This window comes from Leuresthes tenuis, unplaced genomic scaffold, assembly GCF_036924035.1.
Source record: "Leuresthes tenuis unplaced genomic scaffold, fLeuTen1.0.hap1 SCAF_205, whole genome shotgun sequence".
Taxonomy (NCBI): domain Eukaryota; kingdom Metazoa; phylum Chordata; class Actinopteri; order Atheriniformes; family Atherinopsidae; genus Leuresthes; species Leuresthes tenuis.
In genome coordinates, this window is record NW_027325559.1 from 32,283 (window position 1) to 56,681 (window position 24,399).

Sequence of the window (24,399 nt, forward strand, 5' to 3'; positions counted from 1 at the left end):
ACCAGGTGACTTGAGTGAACTGAGGTGGCAGGGGAAAAACAGGACTAGAACATAACTGAAACCATGATTAAACAAACTGACATAACATAAACTTCTATAGCAGACTGTGACAATTTGTTGGAATGAAACGATGCAAAAAGTTCAATAAACTTTTAGTAAATTGTTGCTCGTGTTCTTTAGCCTCATCAGAGCCATGTTTCCTCTTGCCTGGGGAAGGATTAAAGATCTTGGACTTTCTATATAAAGACAGTGGAACAAAGAGTAGATTTTATTCACCAATCTGACAACATCATTCACAACAAAAAGTACTCTTCAACAGAACAGAAAGATTCAGGAAACACTGATCAGCATCAACACCTGAACTCATTCAGCAGTGTGGTGAAAACAGGAAAATACTGAAACTTCTCTGTTTAAAGGAGAAACTTTCAGCTGTGCGGCAAGATTTCCCTGCAGGCTCCTGATTTTCTCTTTGTTCGCTCAGTCTGTTGTTTTCTGTCCTCACTTTAGTCAACACAGTCCGACAGTAAAAAGCTCATTCTCTCTCTTTATCTGGTGTTTACATCACTGTGTCGACAGCACAGTTACACATGTATGCTGTTAAGTCAAAGTTCACTTTTTTTTCTGTTTCACATGTTCTGCTTTGAACATAAAATCTGACATCATGGAGCTTTTATCATTAGCATCAAATATTTAAAAGAACGTTATTGGACATAAAAACACATTTCTCATTTTTAACAGACTTCAATGAATTCAAATTGTAAGAATATGTATGTCAGACAGGAATAACGGGATCACACTCCTCAGCCTCCCTGGTAAGGTCTATTCGGGGGTACTGGAGAGGAGGAACCACATTTTCACAGTTTTCTGTGTAAAGGTTTGTTATAAAAGAAGAGTCCACAAAGCCTGAGGAGCAGACCTGTGCTTCATCTTGACTTGAGGCATTTCAGGAGAAACTGTCTTGCAATTATAACCCCAGGGAGCCTCCCGCAGAATGAATCTGGTTTTAATTATTGTCAAAACTGGTAAACTTTCTTTCACTTTAGTCTCATGGCATACTAATAACCATTTGAATGATAGAGGATCAATGTAAATAACTAAAATGATTTAATTTAATATTACTCCTCCGCATTTGACCCATCCAGGTTGGGACCTGTTGAACACACACATGCACAGGGTCACACACTCATGGAGACAGATGCCATACACTGGAGCGGTGGGGCAGCCAATTACAGCGCCCGGGGAGCATGGGGGGTACGGAGCCTTCTTCAAGGGCCGTGGAGGTGGAGGTGGAGCTGGAAGTGGACTACCACCAGGGCCCAAAAAATACTGAGGTCATGAGTCAGAACTTCTAGTCGGGTTCAGGGGCCGGCTCCCCTGGAAGTTTTTTTAATTCCATTATTTAAATCTGTCCATTTTCAGAGTCTTAAAGAAACAATAACAACATCATAATGACCTTTAGGTTTATTTGTTTTGTTTGTTATCAGAGAACATCAGCCTCATCCTAAATGATTTAAAACTGGAGAATGAATTTCATCAGGTCATGGATTAGGAATAAAAAAAAATGAATTGTCCTGGGACAGAGGGATAATATACTGTAAACAAATGCTTCATATTTCCTTCAGTATTTAAAATAGATACCCAAGCCCTATTACACTATCATGTTGATGATAGTGCCTAATCTGTTCACTCTTCTTAAGGAAAACCAGCTTTTGAACATATTTCTATTATAATCTTACACAATACTTCAATTATCATGCATTAAACAGCTGACTTTTAAAACGTATACAGGTCTGGCATAGTCTCTTCCTTTTATAGTACCTGCTCTCCCTTTATCTCTGCTCCTCTTCTTGCTGCTTGGCCCAAAGATGAGCTTGGTTTGGCTCAGCCTTTTCCTCCCTATCCTGTTTTCCCTTTAGTGAAGAATGCAAAAAACTCGACTATCTCACTCACCTGCACCTTAATGCTTACATCAATAATTTTGTTAATATTGTAAATTTTTACACTTTTATTTTAATATCCTACACTTTTACTGAAGCATTTTTCTTATTTTATTGTTTTGTGTGGAATTACTGTGCCACGGTTTTTTTTTATTCAACATATTTCTATTTAAATTCTTATCCTTAATTCTTGGTAGCAGGTAAAAAGAAAATTTCACTGCACATTGTATTATGTATGATTATGTATGTGACAAATAAAACTCTTGAATCTATAAACACAGTCAAATACTAAACTGATAGAAATAAAAAACAAGACGCCATTTCATCATCATATTTTCAGATGTGTCAGAAATCTTAAAAAACCTTGGGCAGTGCGGAGCTTTTGAAATTTGAGGTAAAAATTAGGCTTTTTGAAGGACCATTATGGTGACTAATGAAGTAAGGGCAAGTTACCACAGAAAAGTATTTATTATTATTATTTTGAAAATTAACCGGATGTTTTATTTTGTTTCTGCATACGAGTTCCTATCCGGCACGACCTGCTCTGTGCAGTTTTCCTGCGTTGTGCTCCGGCATCTGGCAGAAATATATAACAGGTTCAGCATCCAACATTGGGAAATCAACACTGAATAAACTTTTAATTTTCAATCAGTCGCAAAATGAATGTTGACTCAACCGGTGGAAATTGATTGACGACCGGTACTGACTGAGTTAACCAAAATTAAACTTTGATTTGATGTGTCCTTCCTATCTGAGTAGTACGCTGGGCTGCAAAAAAAATATCTCCACATTAAAATGCATTTTTTTCTCACAGGCATCTACCACTTAAACTGCTCTCCACCTACATTCTTAGTTTAATGAGCTCCTCTTCCAGTGACTGAAGTCCGACATGTGTGTGGTAGTTACCATATAGACCATATGATGTTGATGACGCGCAGCACATCTGCCCAAACTGGGCCACTGTTCTATTAAACAGTCATGCTACTCTTGGCTATTCAAATATAAAATCACCACAATTTAAGCAAAACATTTTTTTTTTAAATACCGAGGACACGACCTTGGTGTCCTCTATGGTAGTTACGGCCTTGCTTTGATCATCTTCTGTGTTTGCTTAGATAATGCAGATTATTGCTATCACATGTGAAAGAGTGTCTGCTCCTCTCTTTCCCTCTCTGTCTCCTCAGCAGCAACATTTGAAGTGAATGTGCCACAGAGCTCCTATCAGGCAGAGGAGGAGCACAACATCACTCTGGAGTGGATGTTCACATCCAAAGCTGACAGCTCCTGGAGCTCCCTGTATATCATCTGGAACCTGATAACTGATCACAGAGTCTTATTCCTGTATCATGTTCATGGAGGTGTTGAGGTGTCAGAGTCTCAGGATGAACAGTTTGCAGGACGAGTCCAGAGTGACAAAGACGCCCTCAGAGAAGGACGAATCAGACTTCATGTGTCCAGGCTCAGGACTGAGGACTCTGGTCTGTATGTGTGTGAAGTGAAGACTGATTGTGTCTTCAGCTTTGGAAGATGTCGACTCAGCGTCACTGGTGAGTTCACATCGTGGATTTAATCTCCTTAAGATTTTTACTGCTGGTTCTTGTTCATTTGGAGCTTTTTCCTGCTGAGGGTTAACATGAGATTTAAAGCTCAGATGTTCCAGTAGTTAGCCATGAAGAACCACTACAGAACTAACACAGTTTATCCAGCTCAGAGTTTAAAGTAGCTGAGAACCAACTGTCTCTGTTTGTGTTGTTTTGTTGTTCATATAGACTCATACATATGAACAGTATCCACAACATTTTATTCTGTCAGCTGTCAACACAAAATCCAAAACTCAAAGCAAATGAAGAGAAAACAGACAAAATGCGGCAGAACAACAGTTTCTCTGACAGCAGATGAAGAATTACTAACAGCTACTAATGATGAGGGAAATGTTTTCTATTTCCATAAATCACCTTCATGTTTTGTCCTTTACAGCAGCTGCTGATCACTCCCAACCTCAGAGACCGACTGAGAGTCCACAGCCAGACATTTCAGGAGGGACCGGACTCTACGCTGCAATGGAAGTGATAGGAGTAGTAGTACATGCAGTAGCTCTGCTGGTTATACTCCCTTGTCTTTATTTAACATAATCCAATAACAGGAGGGCAAACTTCAGTAGTTATTTAACAGAACCCTGAAGCTCCATGAGGCTGCTTTTCCTGCACATCCAGACTGACCTCTGACCTTTTCAACTCTCAGACTGTCTTCATGTACTGAGACAAACAAACTGGATGAAAGATAGAGAGGACCAACATCTGAATAGAGACTAAGAGGACTCTGTAAAGTATTCTGAAAATATAATCACAGAAGAAGAGAAAAAGGCACCATTATCAGTGCCTGAGAGGCTGTGGCAGGAAAAACTCCAGCAGCTTAATAGTCAGTCCAGTAGATGGCAGTAATGCTCCTCACACAGCTGGAAGGCATGAACGGAAATGGTCTCTGTGGTGATAACAATTCGGTGATATGTTTTCATATTATGCATTGTTGATTAAGTTGCTGACAGAGTCTCTGTGGCGCAATCGGCCAGCGCGTTCGGCTGTTAACCGAAAGGTTGGTGGTTCGAGCCCACCCAGGGACGAGTGTGTTTACCAACAGATAGTTGGTAACTCAGACATACTGCTGCCATGTCTTCAGAACATTGTCTGCGTATATATCTCTTTCTACGGGCTCCGGCCCCGTCCTTTACAACCGAGTAGGAAGCTTTTTCTATCGACTGCTAAGCAACCAGTTGTATGTTTGGTAGCAAATCCAAAGCCGCCGGGTTAACGTGTCCCACTGTACCCACAACCGATCAGCCTCTGTGGTTAGAGTGGGTCCTCCAATAACTTCCATTCCTACTCTCGCCGCTCCGTACCCCCCATGCTCCCCGGGCGCTGTAATTGGCTGCCCCACCGCTCCAGTGTATGGCATCTGTCTCCATGAGTGTGTCACCCCGTGCATGTGTGTGTTCAACAGGTGCCAACCTGGATGAGTCAGATGCGGAGAGTCATTTCGTGTGACTACATGACAATAAAGTAATCTTAATAAAGTCATCTTAGGTACTTACATCGATTCTTTACCATTCAAATGGTTATTAGTATGCCATGAGAGACTAAGAGGAAAAAAGTTTAGCTTTTTTGATATTTTAATGATGTATTGTTATAATACCGAATTCATTTTCATGTGGATTTCTTTTAAAAAATCTTCTTATTTCATAAACATTAAAATAGATGAAGACATCTGAATGATCTGGCTATTTTACATGAGGGAGGAAATCAGCACATTTCTGTCTGACCTATACTATCACAATTTCTCACTGTCAACTCTTCAAACTACCAAACAGGGTTAGTTAAACATGGCACCAAAATAAACACATATTTACTGGAATATCCTTACTGGTACTCCCCACAATAAACATTTGAACAAGAATTTAAACTTAGCAGAACACCCAACAATGTTTGAATACTCAAATTTACGGCATCACACACAGCTCCAAATCACAGCGTATCATGAATGGTACAACAGGAAACAGTTTTTGGCCTTTGAAACACACAGAAACATTTTATGCTCGATGCACTTGACAGATGTTTTTCCTTTGCATCCCTCTCTTCTGCACCGTGATGAATGAGCAGCCTCCTCCATCTTTGGCACATGGACCGCCCTGTATTTTTGGACATTGGCATTGGGCTGAGGTTCAACAGGCCTCTTCTTCTTTGTTGGAATGTACTCTTCATCAGTACTCATCTCTTCATCGTCACTGGCCACATTGTCAGCCTTGTGATCTCCCTGTGCCTGAGCAATCATCTCCTCAGCCAGCAGCAGCTTGAAGTCGAAATACTGCAGCCTCTCTTTCTTTGGTTTTCCAGAGACTTGGTGGTCTGACCTGTACTCGATCCAGCTGCCAGGTCAACAAAATGCAGGACTGTACGGATCCATTTTCTTGTGCGGCATGACATAGGATAGAAGCTGATCATGCGGTCGCACAAATCGTAGCCGCCCATGTTAATGTTGTATTCAGCTACAACAGCTGGTCGAGGCACAGTAACATGGAGCTTCTCTTTTGCTGACCATCTCATGCAACTGTCCTGGGGCTCTATCCCACGGACAGTGGAGGCCATCAAGACTGCCTTGTTATCCTGCCACTTTGTCACGGCAACCTCAGATGGTTTTTTAACAACCATTTCAGATTTACCTCTTCCTTGTTTTTTGTTGTTTCGTTTGGTGTCATCTGACATCTTTGATTTGCATGGTGCAGAGATTCAATTCTTCATAATGGTCCCCGTACCCAGGAGACCATTTGTTTTCAAGCTATCCTGTAGCTTGATGGAGGTGAAATACCTGTGAAAATACAGGTGTGTTCCTGTTGAAAGAGACTGTGCCAACCTGGAGACTGCATTCCCTCTGATTCCAAGTTGTTGGTCAACAGTGAACGTATTCTTGCCTTTGTACACTTCGAACTCCAGTACCAGACCATTGGGACTGGCAAGGAGAAATACTTTCAGTCCTGTGGGGTTTGGTTTTCCGGGCAAAAACTGTCGTACAGGACACCGGCCTGTGAATGGAATTATCTGCTCATCTACAAATGCCTTCCCTGGCCTAGGCAGATTAAACAGACACTCTGTTTAAGAGAGGTCTCACCTTCCAGAGGGGATCACGCTTCTTCTCCTCATCAGAGACATCAAGATCATTTGTGACTTTGATGGACTGCCTGATCTTGAAGAATCTGTCTCGACTCATTGCATCAGCTATAACTGGGACCCTTGTCTTTGCCGCCCAGTACATCCGGATCCTAGGGTATCCGAGGCATGCCATGTACATAGACATGCCAAAGAAGGTTTTCAGCTCCTCTGGTGTGGTTTTTAGACTTCCTCCAGTGATCAACATCTCCCGATTGTTTGTTCGTTCTGACATTTCCTTAAAAACTTTGTCATCGATGTGCTGTTGGAAGTAGTCAGAGGGCTTCCAGTTCTGATGGATGTGTCCAGTGTTGTCATTAGAATTACTGTCTTCCACAATAGGGTTGAAACTTAAGTGATAAAGAAAGGAGAGGTATAAGTTCAATGCTCTTTCAGCAGATGTATTATTGAATATTTAAATCAATATGGTCAGTAGTTTGCCATATCAAGTTTTTAACTGATTGTGCACTGTGCCTGTGTGTGTGTTAGAACAAGAGTGTGAACTAAAACTGCTCTCATTTCCATTGCTACACACTGTAATAAACTTCAAAACACGAGCTTACACATTGCTACTGATCCATAACACACGATGGGTTTTTTCGGGCTCAGGCTCAGGCTCCTCAACAGCTGCAGTATCCTCCTCTGAACTTTCATCTTCCTCCTCTCTCTGGGCCTCATCCATCTCATCAAATCTGAATCTCCCTCCACAACTCATAACAAAATCTTCTCTGCCTCACTTAGCCCGCTGCTCCCTGATGTATTAAAAATGGGGGTTAGTAAGTCCTGATGTCCACTACAAAGGACATTACATAGAAGTTATGTTTTGAAAGGGTTAAAAATACTGTCTTTATAAAAATGTTACTAAATTGAAGTAAAGACTTTGATATTAAAGAAAAAATAGATTTTTAACAATAGAAACATGATATCTGCAAAACATTGTCGACTAACCTCTCTTGGTTCTGTAAAACATGGACGTTGAAATTCCCGCCATTTTCAAAAGACAGTGCATGTGATGTGTTGGCCACATCCCCACAACTGGGGCAGCAAAACAGAGCCCAGGATGTCCTCTGAGAGGGACAGTAGGACTCAGATAGATTTTATAAGTTATGCCTGACTTAGAGGTCTCAGACTCATGTCCTGCACAGAGGACAAAAATGAATTGCCGGGTCTCGGGAGGATAATGATTTTCAGACACAATTATTACACTGACCATTGAGTCTCTGTGGCGCAATCGGCCAGCGCGTTCGGCTGTTAACCGAAAGGTTGGTGGTTCGAGCCCACCCAGGGACGAGTGTGTTTGCCAACAGATCGTTGGTAACTCAGACATACTGCTGCCATGTCTTCAGAACACGGTCTGCGTATATATCTCTTTCTACGGGCTCCGGCCCCGTCCTTTACAATCGAGTAGGACATTTTTTCTATCGACTGCTAAGCAACCAGTTGTATGTTTGGTAGCAAATCCAAAAACGCCGGGGTAACGTGTCCCACTGTACCCACAACCTATCAGGCTCTGTGGTTAGAGTGGGTCCTCCAATAACTTCCATTCCTACTCTCGCCGCTCCGTACCCCCCATGCTCCCCGGGCGCTGTAATTGGCTGCTCCACCGCTCCAGTGTATGGCATCTGTCTCCATGAGTGTGTCACCCCGTGCATGTGTGTGTTCAACAGGTGCCAACCTGGATGAGTCAGATGCGGAGAGTCATTTCGTGTGACTACATGACAATAAAGTAATCTTAATAAAGTCATCTTAGTTACTTACATTGATTCTTTACCATTCAAATGGTTATTAGTATGCCATGAGAGACTAAGAGGAAAAAAGTTTTTACTTTTTTGATATTTTAATGATAATTTAAGTATTGCGGTTGAAAGAAACATACTGCAACAATTTTTTTTCAAAAGCATTGTTTATTTATTTTTTCTGGACTGTCCCTTGTGGTGGACATCGGGTCTTGTTTGATATAAAATGTAATAATGTAATGTTATAATACCGAATTCATTTTCATGTGGATTTCTTTTAAAAAATCTTCTTATTTCATAAACATTAAAATAGATGAAGACATCTGAATGATCTGGCTATTTTACATGAGGGAGGAAATCAGCACATTTCTGTCTGACCTATACTATCGCAATTTCTCACTGTCAACTCTTCAAACTACCAAACAGGGTTAGTTAAACATGGCACCAAAATAAACACATATTTACTGGAATATCCTTACTGGTACTCCCCACAATAAACATTTGAACAAGAATTTAAACTTAGCAGAACACCCAACAGTGTTTGAATACTCAAATTTACGGCATCACACACAGCTCCAAATCACAGCGTATCATGAATGGTGCAACAGGAAACACTTTTTGGCCTTTGAAACACACAGAAACATGTTATGCTCGATGCACTTGACAGATGTTTTCCCTTTGCATCCCTCTCTTCTGCACCGTGATGAATGAGCAGCCTCCTCCATCTTTGGCAAATGGACTGCCCCGTATTTTTGGACATTGGCATTGGGCTGAGGTTCAACAGGCCTCCTCTTCTTTGTTGGAATGTACTCTTCATCAGTACTCATCTCTTCATCGTCACTGGCCACATTGTCAGCCTTGTGATCTCCCTGTGCCTGAGAAATCATCTCCTCAGCCAGCAGCAGCTTGAAGTCGAAATACTGCAGCCTCTCTTTCTCTGGTTTTCCAGAGACTTGGTGGTCTGACCTGTACTCGATTCAGCTGCCAGGTCAACAAAATGCAGGACTGTATGGATCCATTTCTTGTGCGGCTTGACATAGGATAGAAGCTGATCATGCGGTCGCACAAATCGAAGCCGCCCATGTTTTTGTTGTATTCAGCTATAACAGCTGGTCGAGGCACAGTAACATGGAGCTTCTCTTTTGCTGACCATCTCATGCAACTGTCCTGGGGCTCTATCCCACGGACAGTGGAGGCCATCAAGACTGCCTTGTTATCCTGCCACTTTGTCACGGCAACCTCAGATGGTTTTTTAACAACCATTTCAGATTTACCTCTTCCTTGTTTTTTGTTTTTTTGTTTAGTGTCATCTGACATCTTTGATTTGCATGGTGCAGAGATTCAATTCTTCATAATGGTCCCCGTACCCAGGAGACCATTTGTTTTCAAGCTATCCTGTAGCTTGATGGAGGTGAAATACCTGTCAAAATACAGGTGTGTTCCTGTTGAAAGAGACTGTGCCAACCTGGAGATTGCATTCCCTCTGATTCCAAGATGTTGGTCAACAGTGAACGTATTCTTGCCTTTGTACAATTCAAACTCCAGTACCAGACCATTGGCACTGGCAAGGAGAAATACTTTCAGTCCTGTGGGGTTTGGTTTTCCGGGCACAAACTGTCGTACAGGACACCGGCTTGTGAATGGAATTATCTGCTCATCTACAAATGCCTTCCCTGGCCTAGGCAGATTAAACAGACGCTCTGTTTAAGAGAGGTCTCACCTTCCAGAGGGGATCACGCTTCTTCTCCTCATCAGAGACATCAAGATCATTTGTGACTTTGATGGACTGCCTGATCTTGAAGAATCTGTCTCGACTCATTGCATCAGCTATAACTGGGACCCTTGTCTTTGCCGCCCAGTACATCCGGATCCTAGGGTATCCGAGGCATGCCATGTACATAGACATGCCAAAGAAGGTTTTCAGCTCCTCTGGTGTGGTTTTTAGACTTCCTCTAGTGATCAACATCTCCCGATTGTTTGTTCGTTCTGACATTTCTTTAAAAACTTGGTCATCGATGTGCTGTTGGAAGTAGTCAGAGGGCTTCCAGTTCCGATGGATGTGTCCAGTGTTGTCATTAGAATTACTGTCTTCCACAATAGGGTTGAAACTTAAGTGATAAAGAAAGGAGAGGTATAAGTTCAATGCTCTTTGAGCAGATGTATTATTGAATATTTAAATCAATATGGTCAGTAGTTTGCCATATCAAGTTTTTAACTGATTGTGCACTGTGCCTGTGTGTGTGTTAGAACAACAGTGTGAACTAAAACTGCTCTCATTTCCATTGCTAAACACTGTAAGAAACTTCAGAACACGAGCTTACACATTGCTACTGATCCATAACACACGATGGGTGTTTTCGGGCTCAGGCTCAGGCTCCTCAACAGCTGCAGTATCCTCCTCTGAACTTTCATCTTCCTCCTCTCTCTGGGCCTCATCCATCTCATCAAATCTGAATCTCCCTCCACAACTCATAGCAAAATCCTCTCTGCCTCACTTAGCCCTCTGCTCCCTGATGTATTAAAAATGGGGGTTAGTAAGTCCTGATGTCCACTACAAAGGACATTACATAGAAGTTATGTTTTGAAAGGGTTAAAAATACTGTCTTTATAAAAATGTTACTAAATTGAAGTAAAGACTTTGATATTAAAGAAAAAATAGATTTTTAACAATAGAAACATGATATCTGCAAAACATTGTCGACTAACCTCTCTTGTTTCTGTAAAACATGGACGTTGAAATTCCCGCCATTTTCAAAAGACAGTGCATGTGATATGTTGGCCACATCCCCACAACTGGGGCAGCAAAACAGAGCCCAGGATGTCCTCTGAGAGGGACAGTAGGACTCAGATAGATTTTATAAGTTATGCCTGACTTAGAGGTCTCAGACTCATGTCCTGCACAGAGGACAAAAATGAATTGCCGGGTCTCGGGAGGATAATGATTTTCAGACACAATTATTACACTGACCATTGAGTCTCTGTGGCGCAATCGGCCAGCGCGTTCGGCTGTTAACCGAAAGGTTGGTGGTTCGAGCCCACCCAGGGACGAGTGTGTTTGCCAACAGATCGTTGGTAACTCAGACATACTGCTGCCATGTCTTCAGAACACGGTCTGCGTATATATCTCTTTCTACGGGCTCCGGCCCCGTCCTTTACAACCGAGTAGGACATTTTTTCTATCGACTGCTAAGCAACCAGTTGTATGTTTGGTAGCAAATCCAAAAACGCCGGGGTAACGTGTCCCACTGTACCCACAACCTATCAGGCTCTGTGGTTAGAGTGGGTCCTCCAATAACTTCCATTCCTACTCTCGCCGCTCCGTACCCCCCATGCTCCCCGGGCGCTGTAATTGGCTGCTCCACCGCTCCAGTGTATGGCATCTGTCTCCATGAGTGTGTCACCCCGTGCATGTGTGTGTTCAACAGGTGCCAACCTGGATGAGTCAGATGCGGAGAGTCATTTCGTGTGACTACATGACAATAAAGTAATCTTAATAAAGTCATCTTAGTTACTTACATTGATTCTTTACCATTCAAATGGTTATTAGTATGCCATGAGAGACTAAGAGGAAAAAAGTTTTTACTTTTTTGATATTTTAATGATAATTTAAGTATTGCGGTTGAAAGAAACATACTGCAACAATTTTTTTTCAAAAGCATTGTTTATTTATTTTTTCTGGACTGTCCCTTGTGGTGAACATCGGGTCTTGTTTGATATAAAATGTAATAATGTAATGTTATAATACCGAATTCATTTTCATGTGGATTTCTTTTAAAAAATCTTCTTATTTCATAAACATTAAAATAGATGAAGACATCTGAATGATCTGGCTATTTTACATGAGGGAGGAAATCAGCACATTTCTGTCTGACCTATACTATCGCAATTTCTCACTGTCAACTCTTCAAACTACCAAACAGGGTTAGTTAAACATGGCACCAAAATAAACACATATTTACTGGAATATCCTTACTGGTACTCCCCACAATAAACATTTGAACAAGAATTTAAACTTAGCAGAACACCCAACAGTGTTTGAATACTCAAATTTACGGCATCACACACAGCTCCAAATCACAGCGTATCATGAATGGTGCAACAGGAAACACTTTTTGGCCTTTGAAACACACAGAAACATGTTATGCTCGATGCACTTGACAGATGTTTTCCCTTTGCATCCCTCTCTTCTGCACCGTGATGAATGAGCAGCCTCCTCCATCTTTGGCAAATGGACTGCCCCGTATTTTTGGACATTGGCATTGGGCTGAGGTTCAACAGGCCTCCTCTTCTTTGTTGGAATGTACTCTTCATCAGTACTCATCTCTTCATCGTCACTGGCCACATTGTCAGCCTTGTGATCTCCCTGTGCCTGAGAAATCATCTCCTCAGCCAGCAGCAGCTTGAAGTCGAAATACTGCAGCCTCTCTTTCTCTGGTTTTCCAGAGACTTGGTGGTCTGACCTGTACTCGATTCAGCTGCCAGGTCAACAAAATGCAGGACTGTATGGATCCATTTCTTGTGCGGCTTGACATAGGATCGAAGCTGATCATGCGGTCGCACAAATCGAAGCCGCCCATGTTTTTGTTGTATTCAGCTATAACAGCTGGTCGAGGCACAGTAACATGGAGCTTCTCTTTTGCTGACCATCTCATGCAACTGTCCTGGGGCTCTATCCCACGGACAGTGGAGGCCATCAAGACTGCCTTGTTATCCTGCCACTTTGTCACGGCAACCTCAGATGGTTTTTTAACAACCATTTCAGATTTACCTCTTCCTTGTTTTTTGTTTTTTTGTTTAGTGTCATCTGACATCTTTGATTTGCATGGTGCAGAGATTCAATTCTTCATAATGGTCCCCGTACCCAGGAGACCATTTGTTTTCAAGCTATCCTGTAGCTTGATGGAGGTGAAATACCTGTCAAAATACAGGTGTGTTCCTGTTGAAAGAGACTGTGCCAACCTGGAGATTGCATTCCCTCTGATTCCAAGATGTTGGTCAACAGTGAACGTATTCTTGCCTTTGTACAATTCAAACTCCAGTACCAGACCATTGGCACTGGCAAGGAGAAATACTTTCAGTCCTGTGGGGTTTGGTTTTCCGGGCACAAACTGTCGTACAGGACACCGGCTTGTGAATGGAATTATCTGCTCATCTACAAATGCCTTCCCTGGCCTAGGCAGATTAAACAGACGCTCTGTTTAAGAGAGGTCTCACCTTCCAGAGGGGATCACGCTTCTTCTCCTCATCAGAGACATCAAGATCATTTGTGACTTTGATGGACTGCCTGATCTTGAAGAATCTGTCTCGACTCATTGCATCAGCTATAACTGGGACCCTTGTCTTTGCCGCCCAGTACATCCGGATCCTAGGGTATCCGAGGCATGCCATGTACATAGACATGCCAAAGAAGGTTTTCAGCTCCTCTGGTGTGGTTTTTAGACTTCCTCTAGTGATCAACATCTCCCGATTGTTTGTTCGTTCTGACATTTCTTTAAAAACTTGGTCATCGATGTGCTGTTGGAAGTAGTCAGAGGGCTTCCAGTTCCGATGGATGTGTCCAGTGTTGTCATTAGAATTACTGTCTTCCACAATAGGGTTGAAACTTAAGTGATAAAGAAAGGAGAGGTATAAGTTCAATGCTCTTTGAGCAGATGTATTATTGAATATTTAAATCAATATGGTCAGTAGTTTGCCATATCAAGTTTTTAACTGATTGTGCACTGTGCCTGTGTGTGTGTTAGAACAACAGTGTGAACTAAAACTGCTCTCATTTCCATTGCTAAACACTGTAAGAAACTTCAGAACACGAGCTTACACATTGCTACTGATCCATAACACACGATGGGTGTTTTCGGGCTCAGGCTCAGGCTCCTCAACAGCTGCAGTATCCTCCTCTGAACTTTCATCTTCCTCCTCTCTCTGGGCCTCATCCATCTCATCAAATCTGAATCTCCCTCCACAACTCATAGCAAAATCCTCTCTGCCTCACTTAGCCCTCTGCTCCCTGATGTATTAAAAATGGGGGTTAGTAAGTCCTGATGTCCACTACAAAGGACATTACATAGAAGTTATGTTTTGAAAGGGTTAAAAATACTGTCTTTATAAAAATGTTACTAAATTGAAGTAAAGACTTTGATATTAAAGAAAAAATAGATTTTTAACAATAGAAACATGATATCTGCAAAACATTGTCGACTAACCTCTCTTGTTTCTGTAAAACATGGACGTTGAAATTCCCGCCATTTTGGCCACATCCCCACAACTGGGGCAGCAAAACAGAGCCCAGGATGTCCTCTGAGAGGGACAGTAGGACTCAGATAGATTTTATAAGTTATGCCTGACTTAGAGGTCTCAGACTCATGTCCTGCACAGAGGACAAAAATGAATTGCCGGGTCTCGGGAGGATAATGATTTTCAGACACAATTATTACACTGTCCATCGAGTCTCTGTGGCGCAATCGGCCAGCGCGTTCGGCTGTTAACCGAAAGGTTGGTGGTTCGAGCCCACCCAGGGACGAGTGTGTTTACCAACGGATCGTTGGTAACTCAGACATACTGCTGCCATGTCTTCAGAACACGGTCTGCGTATATATCTCTTTCTCCGGCCCCGTCCTTTACAACCGAGTAGGACATTTTTTCTATCGACTGCTAAGCAACCAGTTGTATGTTTGGTAGCAAATCCAAAGCCGCCGGTGTAACGTGTCCCACTGTACCCACAACCTATCAGGCTCTGTGGTTAGAGTGGGTCCTCCAATAACTTCCATTCCTAATCTCGCCGCTCCGTACCCCCCATGCTCCCTGGGAGCTGTAATTGGCTGCCCCACCGCTCCAGTGTATGGCATCTGTCTCCATGAGTGTGTCACCCCGTGCATGTGTGTGTTCAACAGGTGCCAACCTGGATGAGTCAGATGCGGAGAGTCATTTCGTGGGACTACATGACAATAAAGTAATCTTAATAAAGTCATCTTAGGTACTTACATTGATTCTTTATCATTCAAATGGTTATTAGTATGCCATGAGAGACTCAGAGGAAAACAATTTTGCTTTGTTGATATTTTAATGATAATTTAAGTATTGTGGTTGAAAGAAACATACTGCAACAATTTTTTTTCAAAAACATTGTCTATTTATTTTTTCTGGACTGTCCCTTGTGGTGGACATCGGGTCTTGTTTGATATAAAATGTAATGATGTAATGTTATAATACCGAATTCATTTTCATGTGGATTTCTTTTCAAAAATCTTCTTATTTCATAAACATTAAAATAGATGAAGACATCTGAATGATCTGGCTATTTTACATGAGGGAGGAAATCAGCACATTTCTGTCTGACCTATACTATCGCAATTTCTCACTGTCAACTCTTCAAACTACCAAACAGGGTTAGTTAAACATGGCACCAAAATAAACACATATTTACTGGAATATCCTTACTGGTACTCCCCACAATAAACATTTGAACAAGAATTTAAACTTAGCAGAACACCCAACAATGTTTGAATACTCAAATTTACGGCATCACACACAGCTCCAAATCACAGTGTATCATGAATGGTACAACAGGAAACAGTTTTTGGCCTTTGAAACACACAGAAACATTTTATGCTCGATGCACTTGACAGATGTTTTTCCTTTGCATCCCTCTCTTCTGCACCGTGATGAATGAGCAGCCTCCTCCATCTTTGGCAAATGGACTGCCCTGTATTTTTGGACATTGGCATTGGGCTGAGGTTCAACAGGCCTCCTCTTCTTTGTTGGAATGTACTCTTCATCAGTACTCATCTCTTCATCGTCACTGGCCACATTGTCAGCCTTGTGATCTCCCTGTGCCTGAGCAATCATCTCCTCAGCCAGCAGCAGCTTGAAGTCGAAATACTGCAGCCTCTTTTTCTCTGGTTTTCCAGAGACTTGGTGGTCTGACCTGTACTCGATCCAGCTGCCAGGTCAACAAAATGCAGGACTGTAAGGATCCATTTTCTTGTGCGGCTTGACATAGGATAGAAGCTGATCATGCGGTCGCACAAATCGAAGCCGCCCATGTTTTTGTTGTATTCAGCTACAACAGCTGGTCGAGGTACAGTAACATGGAGTTTCTCTTTTGCTGACCATCTCATGCAACTGTCCTGGGGCTCTATCCAACGGACAGTGGAGGCCATCAAGACAGCCTTGTTATCCTGCCACTTTGTCACGGCAACCTCAGATGGTTTTTTAACAACCATTTCAGATTTACCTCTTCCTTGTTTTTTGTTGTTTCGTTTGGTGTCATCTGACATCTTTGATTTGCATGGTGCAGAGATTCTACTCTTCATAATGGTCCCCGTACCCAGGAGACCATTTGTTTTCAAGCTATCCAGTAGCTTGATGGAGGTGAAATACCTGTCAAAATACAGGTGTGTTCCTGTTGAAAGAGACTGTCCCAACCTGGAGATTGCATTCCCTCTGATTCCAAGATGTTGGTCAACAGTGAACGTATTCTTGCCTTTGTACACTTCAAACTCCAGTACCAGACCATTGGGACTGGCAAGGAGAAATACTTTCAGCCCTGTGGGGTTTGGTTTTCCGGGCACAAACTGTCGTACAGGACACCGGCCTGTGAATGGAATTATCTGCTCATCTACAAATGCCTTCCTTGGCCTAGGCAGATTAAACAGACACTCTGTTTAAGAGAGGTCTCACCTTCCAGAGGGGATCACGCTTCTTCTCCTCATCAGAGACATCAAGATCATTTGTGACTTTGATGGACTGCCTGATCTTGAAGAATCTGTCTCGACTCATTGCATCAGCTATAACTGGGACCCTTGTCTTTGCCGCCCAGTACATCCGGATCCTAGGGTATCCGAGGCATGCCATGTACATAGACATGCCAAAGAAGGTTTTCAGCTCCTCTGGTGTGGTTTTTAGACTTCCTCCAGTGATCAACATCTCCTGATTGTTTGTTCGTTCTGACATTTCTTTAAAAACGTGGTCATCGATGTGCTGTTGGAAGTAGTCAGAGGGCTTCCAGTTCCGATGGATGTGTCCAGTGTTGTCATTAGAATTACTGTCTTCCACAATAGGGTTGAAACTTAAGTGATAAAGAAAGGAGAGGTATAAGTTCAATGCTCTTTCAGCAGATGTATTATTGAATATTTAAATCAATATGGTCAGTATTTTGCCATATCAAGTTTTTAACTGATTGTGCACTGTGCCTGTGTGTGTGTTAGAACAAGAGTGTGAACTAAAACTGCTCTCATTTCCATTGCTACACACTGTAATAAACTTCAAAACACGAGCTTACACATTGCTACTGATCCATAACACACGATGGGTTTTTTCGGGCTCAGGCTCAGGCTCCTCAACAGCTGCAGTATCCTCCTCTGAACTTTCATCTTCCTCCTCTCTCTGGGCCTCATCCATCTCATCAAATCTGAATCTCCCTCCACAACTCATAGCAAAATCCTCTCTGCCTCACTTAGCCCTCTGCTCCCTGATGTATTAAAAATGGGGGTTAGTAAGTCCTGATGTCCACTACAAAGGACATTACATAGAAGTTATGTTTTGAAAGGGTTAAAAATACTGTCTTTATAAAAATGTTACTAAATTGAAGTAAAGACTTTGATATTAAAGAAAAAATAGATTTTTAACAATAGAAACATGATATCTGCAAAACATTGTCGACTAACCTCTCTTGTTTCTGTAAAACATGGACGTTGAAATTCCCGCCATTTTGGCCACATCCCCACAACTGGGGCAGCAAAACAGAGCCCAGGATGTCCTCTGAGAGGGACAGTAGGACTCAGATAGATTTTATAAGTTATGCCTGACTTAGAGGTCTCAGACTCATGTCCTGCACAGAGGACAAAAATGAATTGCCGGGTCTCGGGAGGATAATGATTTTCAGACACAATTATTACACTGTCCATCGAGTCTCTGTGGCGCAATCGGCCAGCGCGTTCGGCTGTTAACCGAAAGGTTGGTGGTTCGAGCCCACCCAGGGACGAGTGTGTTTACCAACGGATCGTTGGTAACTCAGACATACTGCTGCCATGTCTTCAGAACACGGTCTGCGTATATATCTTTTTCTCCGGCCCCGTCCTTTACAACCGAGTAGGACATTTTTTCTATCGACTGCTAAGCAACCAGTTGTATGTTTGGTAGCAAATCCAAAGCCGCCGGTGTAACGTGTCCCACTGTACCCACAACCTATCAGGCTCTGTGGTTAGAGTGGGTCCTCCAATAACTTCCATTCCTAATCTCGCCGCTCCGTACCCCCCATGCTCCCCGGGCGCTGTAATTGGCTGCCCCACCGCTCCAGTGTATGGCATCTGTCTCCATGAGGTGTGTCACCCCGTGCATGTGTGTGTTCAACAGGTGCCAACCTGGATGAGTCAGATGCGGAGAGTCATTTCGTGTGACTACATGACAATAAAGTAATCTTAATAAAGTCATCTTAGGTACTTACATTGATTCTTTATCATTCAAATGGTTATTAGTATGCCATGAGGGACTAAGAGGAAAATTTTTTTGCTTTTTTGATATTTTAATGATAATTTAAGTATTGTGGTTGAAAGAAACATACTGCAACAATTTTTTTTCAAAAACATTGTCTATTTATTTTTTCTGGACTGTCCCTTGTGGTGGACATCGGGTCTTGTTTGATATAAAATGTAATGATGTATTGTTATAATACCGAATTCATTTTCATGTGGATTTCTTTTAAAAAATCTTCTTATTTCATAAACATTAAAATAGATGAAGACATCTGAATGATCTGGCTATTTTACATGAGGGAGGAAATCAGCACATTTCTGTCTGACCTATACTATCGCAATTTCTCACTGTCAACTCTTCAAACTACCAAACAGGGTTAGTTAAACATGGCACCAAAATAAACACATATTTACTGGAATATCCCTACTGGTACTCCCCACAATAAACATTTGAACAAGAATTTAAACTTAGCAGAACACCCAACAATGTTTGAATACTCAAATTTACGGCATCACATACAGCTCCAAATCACAGCGTATCATGAATGGTACAACAGGAAACAGTTTTTGGCCTTTGAAACACACAGAAACATGTTATGCTCGATGCACTTGACAGATGTTTTTCCTTTGCATCCCTCTCTTCTGCACCGTGATGAATGAGCAGCCTCCTCCATCTTTGGCACATGGACTGCCCCGTATTTTTGGACATTGGCATTGGGCTGAGGTTCAACAGGCCTCCTCTTCTTTGTTGGAATGTACTCTTCATCAGTACTCATCTCTTCATCGTCACTGGCCACATTGTCAGCCTTGTGATCTCCCTGTGCCTGAGCAATCATCTCCTCAGCCAGCAGCAGCTTGAAGTTGAAATACTGCAGCCTCTCTTTCTCTGGTTTTCCAGAGACTTGGTGGTCTGACCTGTACTCGATCCAGCTGCCAGGTCAACAAAATGCAGGACTGTACGGATCCATTTTCTTGTGCGGCTTGACATAGGATAGAAGCTGATCATGCGGTCGCACAAAACGTAGCCGCCCATGTTTTTGTTGTATTCAGCTTCAACAGCTGGTCGAGGCACAGTAACATGGAGCTTCTCTTTTGCTGACCATCTCATGCAACTGTCCTGAGGCTCTATCCCATGGACAGTGGAGGCCATCAAGACTGCCTTGTTATCCTGCCACTTTGTCACGGCAACCTCAGATGGTTTTTTAACAACCATTTCAGATTTACCTCTTCCTTGTTTTTTGTTGTTTCGTTTGGTGTCATCTGACATCTTTGATTTGCATGGTGCAGAGATTCAATTCTTCATAATGGTCCCCGTACCCAGGAGACCATTTGTTTTCAAGCTATCCTGTAGCTTGATGGAGGTGAAATACCTGTCAAAATACAGGTGTGTTCCTGTTGAAAGAGACTGTGCCAACCTGGAGACTAGATTCCCTCTGATTCCAAGTTGTTGGTCAACAGTGAACGTATTCTTGCCTTTGTACACTTCAAGCTCCAGTACCAGACCATTGGGACTGGCAAGGAGAAATACTTTCAGTCCTGTGGGGTTTGGTTTTCCGGGCATAAACTGTCGTACAGGACACCGGCCTGTGAATGGAATTATCTGCTCATCTACAAATGCCTTCCCTGGCCTAGGCAGATTAAACAGACACTCTGTTTAAGAGAGATCTCACCTTCCAGAGGGGATCACGCTTCTTCTCCTCATCAGAGACATCAAGATCATTTGTGACTTTGATGGACTGCCTGATCTTGAAGAATCTGTCTCGACTCATTGCATCAGCTATAACTGGGACCCTTGTCTTTGCCGCCCAGTACATCCGGATCCTAGGGTATCCGAGGCATGCCATGTACATAGACATGCCAAAGAAGGTTTTCAGCTCCTCTGGTGTGGTTTTTAGACTTCCTCCAGTGATCAACATCTCCCGATTGTTTGTTCGTTCTGACATTTCTTTAAAAACTTGGTCATCGATGTGCTGTTGGAAGTAGTCAGAGGGCTTCCAGTTCTGATGGATGTGTCCAGTGTTGTCATTAGAATTACTGTCTTCCACAATAGGGTTGAAACTTAAGTGATAAAGAAAGGGGAGGTATAAGTTCAATGCTCTTTCAGCAGATGTATTATTGAATATTTAAATCAATATGGTCAGTAGTTTGCCATATCAAGTTTTTAACTGATTGTGCACTGTGCCTGTGTGTGTGTTAGAACAAGAGTGTGAACTAAAACTGCTCTCATTTCCATTGCTACACACTGTAATAAACTTCAAAACACGAGCTTACACATTGCTACTGATCCATAACACACGATGGGTTTTTTCGGGCTCAGGCTCAGGCTCCTCAACAGCTGCAGTATCCTCCTCTGAACTTTCATCTTCCTCCTCTCTCTGGGCCTCATCCATCTCATCAAATCTGAATCTCCCTCCACAACTCATAGCAAAATCTTCTCTGCCTCACTTAGCCCTCTGCTCCCTGATGTATTAAAAATGGGGGTTAGTAAGTCCTGATGTCCACTACAAAGGACATTACATAGAAGTTATGTTTTGAAAGGGTTAAAAATACTGTCTTTATAAAAATGTTACTAAATTGAAGTAAAGACTTTGATATTAAAGAAAAAATAGATTTTTAACAATAGAAACATGATATCTGCAAAACATTGTCGACTAACCTCTCTTGTTTCTGTAAAACATGGACGTTGAAATTCCCGCCATTTTCAAAAGACAGTGCATGTGATATGTTGGCCACATCCCCACAACTGGGGCAGCAAAACAGAGCCCAGGATGTCCTCTGAGAGGGACAGTAGGACTCAGATAGATTTTATAAGTTATGCCTGACTTAGAGGTCTCAGACTCATGTCATGCACAGAGGACAAAAATGAATTGCCGGGTCTCGGGAGGATAATGATTTTCAGACACAATTATTACACTGTCCATTGAGTCTCTGTGGCGCAATCGGCCAGCGCGTTCGGCTGTTAACCGAAAGGTTGGTGGTTCGAGCCCACACAGGGACGAGTGTGTTGTTTGCCAACAGATCGTTGGTAACTCAGACATACTGCTGCCATGTCTTCAGAACACGGTCTGCGTATATATCTCTTTCTACGGGCTCCGGCCCCGTCCTTTACAACCGAGTAGGACATTTTTTCTATCGACTGCTAAGCAACCAGTTGTATGTTTGGTAGCAAATCCAAAGCCGCCGGGGTAACGTGTCCCACTGTACCCACAACCTATCAGGCTCTGTGGTTAGAGTGGGTCCTCCAATAACTTCCATTCCTACTCTCGCCGCTCCGTACCCCCCATGCTCCCCGGGCGCTGTAATTGGCTGCCCCACCGCTCCAGTGTATGGCATCTGTCTCCATGACTGTGTCACCCCGTGCATGTGTGTGTTCAACAGGTGCCAACCTGGATGAGTCAGATGCGGAGAGTCATTTCGTGTGACTACATGACAATAAAGTAATCTTAATAAAGTCATCTTAGTTACTTACATTGATTCTTTATCATTCAAATGGTCATTAGTATTCCATGAGACTGTGTATATTACAGTGGTCTCTTGAAGTGAAATAAAGTTGAGCTGTTTTGACAATAAATAAATCAGATTTATTCTGCGGGAAGCTCCCTGGGGTTGTAATTGCAAGACAGTTTCTCCTGAAATGCCTCAAGTCAAGATGAAGCACAGGTCTGCTACTCAGGCTTTGTGGACTCTTCTTTTATAATGAACCTTTACACAGAAAAATGTGAAAATGTGGTTAAAACATTTTTGAGATGCTTCATTATATTTTCACAAACAACTCCTTATCATCTGAGACTTTTAACTGTGATATCTCTGGTGCTCGGGCAGGAATCTCTACACTGGCACAAGGTCTCCATCTTCTGGAGAGAGTGCTGCAGGAGTGGTGACAGTGCAGCTCAGATGAGGTTTCTCATGAGAATCATGCTGCTCTGCAGCAATTTTAGGAATTTTCTGAAGTAATGCATGAATTATGGACCTCTATTAATCATTCAGTCACCAAGAGGTTAATTATGTGTATGTAACTTGAATCTTTATGGAAGTAAAAATTCTGCTCAGCAGCCCTTCTCCCCTGATGAAAAGTAAATGTGCCAAGAAAACATCAACTTTAGCACATTTGACTGTACTTGACAGTGACAACTGGGGAAGCCGGGAATGTTCACTCTGACTTTAAATGTTTGCTGAACAATCAGGGATTCCGTGCAGGAGCTCAGTGGTCCTGATCTGCATTATTGATACAAAGAGCAGTGAGACAATGTCAGGTTCATACAGAATAAAGACACATTTAGATCCAAACACAGTCTGTAAACATACCTTCATGCTGTCTGCCTTGATAGAGAGTTTGAACCCAATATACTACAAACTATCAAGTCTGACCTTCCAAATGACGCATTATCTTAGAAATCTAATGCTGCTGAAAAGTACAGTACCTATACAAGACGGGTGATGATGAAAAAATGACTCACACATTAGTTGGATATATTCGCTCATAATCAAAGGCGCAAAGGAAAAAGTTTGTCCTTAGCGTTTAGTGTTCAGATGGGCCTGAGCCGTCTCTTCTTCCTGAGACGGCTCATGTCTGTAGAGATATTGTTGTGACTTTTGTGGAGTCCAAATTACCTAATGTGCTATACTCAGTAGTTAAAGATTAGAAGTCACAGAGTGTCAAAGATGGGACAGATTCAGCTGGTTCGCGGTCCAATGATGGTTTTATTGCAGAGTTACAATTCGACCATACATGAGACATAGCCCGGGCTAAGTCTGAAAACTCTTCTGAAAGTCCCGTCTTTTATACAAGTTGGGCCTGTGGACGCTCCTCCCCGGGCCATCCTTTCATATGGCGTGTTTTCCCCAATCTTCCACCGTTATGTTTTAATCAATTAGCTTACCCGTGGCAGGGCCCTTCGTCATGCCTTTTTTAAAACCTTTATTCATGCAATAGTCCTTCCCCCTACTCCTGACTTGATGCGTGACTCGACACTGACCTTAGGTACTTTCCATGACCCTAATGCCTGACTCGTCCTTACACAGAGCTAAACGTTGGTACTTTCCATATATTATCCTTCGTCAGCATGCCTTAATTGTCGACAGCATGCCTTAATTGTCGACAGCATGCCTTAATTGTCGACAGCATGCCTTAATTGTCGACAGCATGCCTTAATTTTCGACAGCATGCCTCAATTTTTCGACAGCATGCCTTTTTATTCTATAACTTTTGGGGCCCGGTAAACTTACTCCACATTTCCCCCCTGTGGTCCTGATAAGGACCACCCATCAAAGAAAACCACGTTCCAGTAGATATCGTGCACACACAGAGTAATGAAGTACAGCACACTGGTTATATGATAGAGGTAAAAACACCACACCAACAGTAAGTAGTCAGCACATATGCATCCCACAGTGAGGATCACGAGAAGATGAAGTTCCAGCTGTAAGGACAGCTGGACGACTTCACCTTAAAATCCATCCTGGGATTGGCCCATCCAGATGGCTCTCGTGATCGTCCCTGACGGCTCCTAGCTGAACCTTGCAGACATGGCCAGGGAAACATCCTCTCACATGTAAATTG

General features: G+C 42.5%; 6 non-coding genes across 6 annotated transcripts; all 6 read left to right on the plus strand.

Annotated features, from left to right (window-relative positions):
• Window positions 1-4,483: 4,483 nt before the first annotated feature.
• On the plus strand, window positions 4,484-4,557 carry trnan-guu (transfer RNA asparagine (anticodon GUU)). Its single transcript has one exon. It is a non-coding gene; the product is annotated as a tRNA-Asn (tRNA).
• Window positions 4,558-7,850: 3,293 nt separating this feature from the next.
• On the plus strand, window positions 7,851-7,924 carry trnan-guu (transfer RNA asparagine (anticodon GUU)). The gene has a single exon. It is a non-coding gene; the product is annotated as a tRNA-Asn (tRNA).
• Window positions 7,925-11,344: 3,420 nt separating this feature from the next.
• trnan-guu (transfer RNA asparagine (anticodon GUU)) lies at window positions 11,345-11,418 on the plus strand. The gene has a single exon. It is a non-coding gene; the product is annotated as a tRNA-Asn (tRNA).
• A 3,395-nt stretch (window positions 11,419-14,813) lies between these two features.
• trnan-guu (transfer RNA asparagine (anticodon GUU)) lies at window positions 14,814-14,887 on the plus strand. The gene has a single exon. It is a non-coding gene; the product is annotated as a tRNA-Asn (tRNA).
• Window positions 14,888-18,275: 3,388 nt separating this feature from the next.
• On the plus strand, window positions 18,276-18,349 carry trnan-guu (transfer RNA asparagine (anticodon GUU)). Its single transcript has one exon. It is a non-coding gene; the product is annotated as a tRNA-Asn (tRNA).
• A 3,414-nt stretch (window positions 18,350-21,763) lies between these two features.
• Window positions 21,764-21,837, plus strand: trnan-guu (transfer RNA asparagine (anticodon GUU)). The gene has a single exon. It is a non-coding gene; the product is annotated as a tRNA-Asn (tRNA).
• Window positions 21,838-24,399: the final 2,562 nt, after the last annotated feature.